This window comes from Halyomorpha halys, unplaced genomic scaffold, assembly GCF_000696795.3.
Source record: "Halyomorpha halys isolate HHAL.00 unplaced genomic scaffold, Hhal_1.1 Scaffold596.1, whole genome shotgun sequence".
Lineage (NCBI taxonomy): Eukaryota > Metazoa > Arthropoda > Insecta > Hemiptera > Pentatomidae > Halyomorpha > Halyomorpha halys.
Window position 1 is genome coordinate 417,257 of NW_027106269.1, and position 3,236 is coordinate 420,492.

General features: G+C 29.0%; 1 protein-coding gene across 1 annotated transcript in view; it reads left to right on the forward strand.

The window, feature by feature from the left end:
- Nucleotides 1-3,236, forward strand: part of LOC106684643 (G-protein coupled receptor Mth) — a 137,000-nt gene that overhangs the window by 33,252 nt on the left and 100,512 nt on the right. The gene's annotated exons all lie outside the window — the stretch shown is intronic.

A 3,236-nucleotide genomic window follows, 5' to 3' on the forward strand; every position in this document is an offset into this window, starting at 1 on the left:
TTGACATATTAGATATAAATGTTTTGACCTGGGCAGAATAGCCTGTATGGAGTTTTTTTAAAATGGTTAAATGATATGTCTCATAGTAAATTAAGATTGTCCCAAAAGATGGCAAAATTGGCCGAAACGTTGGACGTGTAAATGAAATAAATGTTTTGAGACTATAATTTGGATAGTGTTTTTGAATTATTTAGTAATAAATTATTTATTTTCATAATATAATACATAATACTTCAAGTCCTATTTATTTCGTCCAACATATACATAAACGCACAAAGAGTACCTGTATAATCAATGCCAATTATAAACGCATCTATAATTTTTTTAAGAATATGGTGGCAATGATGCATTAAAAGTTCATACTAGATTTATAAAAGAATTTAAACATAATATATCTAATGATTGGAGAAGTTTGTCGGGGGGTGCGGTCAGCAAAGAACAACATAAATAAACAGAACCATATTTATTTATTTTATGCCGACGTTTCGACCTGAGTTTCAGGTCTTCATCAGGGCTATAGAACAAAAGAGATAACAGCAATATTTAGAGTAACATACAATTGAAAAGGAATAGTATACAAACAAATTTAGAATTATACAAAATATTGAATTAAATCATAAATGATAAAAAATTGATAACTGATAATTGAATAGTACAAAATTTTAATTGATTGTATGGAATTGTATGGTAGTAAATTTATGATTTAATTCAATATTTTGTATAATTCTAAATTTGTTTGTACACTATTCCTTTTCAATTGTATGTTACTCTAAATGTTGTTGTTATCTCTTTGGTTCCATAGCCCTGATGAAGACCAGAAATTCAGGTCGAAACGTCGGCATAAAATAAATAAATATGGTTTTGTTTATTTATGTTGTTCTTTGCTGACCGCACCCCCCGACAAACTTATCCAATCATTAATCTACGGTCAACTATCTACACCTCATTATAATATATCTAAATTCATTTATGAATCAATTAAGATAATATCAGTTTTCTATTTATTTTTTAAGTTCTTTAGGAACTAATTTCTCATATATTGTTAAAAATAAAATTCAATATCACAAAAAAAGTGGTTAGTTTGCTATCACATATCTAGGCTCAATTGTGATTGAGCTTGATGTAAATCGTAAATGCATTAATCGCGTTAATTATATCTATTGAAAATAACATTTATGACACATGGTTCCAATTATCGCCGTTGGATTCGATTAAATTTTTGTTTGAAAAAAAGGTTAAACAAATAAATAAAACAATAATCTATTAATTTATTTCCGAAAACCATGTAATGGAGGAATTGAGAGTGTCTGAAGAGACATAAAATGTCATTTTTATTCCCCGAGCCTTCCCTGTTGATATCGCGGATCAGTAAAATACGTCGGTCTGGACTTGCGTGTTCAGAACTGACCGATTTAGTTAGTATTTACGGAGGGTAAATAAACCAACCCGTAAAATCGGTCACGGCCGACATTTGGCGAAACTCTACCAATTTCATCAAGTTAGTGATGATGGAACTGTGGCCATATATACGATTCATAATTGATTTTACATTATATTACGTATAATATTGCTGCTTGGTTTTGAAATGAAATATGTTAATAGTGAGGTTATAATTAGATCCTAAAGTTTTTTATTCAAATACAACGTTATATCGATGAAATCCCAATTTGTTAACTTAAAATGTATTATTGATGTTAGTTTCAAGTTGCAGTTACTCTTTGAGTAAAATGTTTTAACGCTACTTTCGCTAGGATCTAGATCTAGGACATATTTTTTGCTCCGAGTAAAGCAAGAACAGTTATGTATCTCAGAGGTACATCACCTAGTACCACAATTCCTAGCGTTCATTGGAGAGGAATTAGAAAAGTTGTTTTCCCCCGAATATAAAAATACTTTACCCGATTTTTATTTTTTTTTAAAGCATGTGACTTCTCCCACACTTGGTCTAGGATATAGTCATCTGCCATCTCTGAGTTTTGCAAAAATCATTGAATAAAAATATTCAATAATGCTAAATTAGTAAAAAATGGTCATATCTCCTTTCTCCCTCAGTGGTACAGATATCAAAAGAAAAGAAAATGATTTATGGATCTTCAAATTATTAATGTGGTACTAATTACTGATTGATTAAGACAGAAAAAAATATTGTAGCAATCAGAATTGAGTGTGACCTCGTAACGTTTTTTGCTGACCGATAACGTATAAGCTATCTCTAATAGAATTTTCTGGATATGGACCATGATAATAGGAGGAAATAAATATATTTAAATTTTTATGAAATAAACATTTTACAAAAATTATCATGCTAAATCATTTCATCAATATGTCACTCTTTCGGAATAGGGAATTTCTTTTTGATTCAAGTCGCATCGTGTAATGAGGCTAGTAATGTAATGTTTACAATAAAGAGAAAATACTACTATCTTTTTCTGTCTTTAAAAAATTGTTGTTGTCTTTAAATGTTAATATCTTCACTTTTTGTTAGTGTTAAATTTACTGGAATGGGTTACATCATCATCTGTCTGAATGGCGTATCTATAACTATTTGATGTAACTACTACGTATTAAATTATAAGTGGCGTATATGCAAATGTTGCTATCTTGGGTTTTCTTACTTTGTAATGTGGTTTTATATTTTCTTCACAATGTTGTTAAATATCTTACCAAATATCTGTCTTCATTAAATAAATAGTTAACATGATCAATGATTTATAAATAAAAAAGTCGCTGCCGCCATATGTCTGCATTAATAAAGCAAACAAAGTATTATCAGAAATTTTTAGATACGAGTTTTGCTTTATATAGATGGCTTTTTTTTATACTTATATTATTAAAACTAATCGATCTATTTTATCAATATATTAATCTTCTCACTTCTTCGAGACTGGTTTTATTATTTAAATAAAATAATTTGTATCCGAATTAAGTCTTAAACATTCCTTATTGTTACTTTAAATGCCCAACGTTTCGGCCAACCTAGCCATCCTCAATATCCTGTCCAGTTCAGTAAATGTAATTAAATCAACCTATTTTGTCACTTTTTATTAATGTTAACATTTTTAATTACGGATTAACTTAACTCTATTATCATCCACTTATTACAAAAACATTTTAAAATTAGATTTATTTAATATCCTTGACATATTTATCACCTCTCAGATCTCCTCCTCTCAAACCATTGTTGAATCCCTAGATGACCTTTCATCAGATCATAGTCCAGTTCTCCTTTTTTTAAA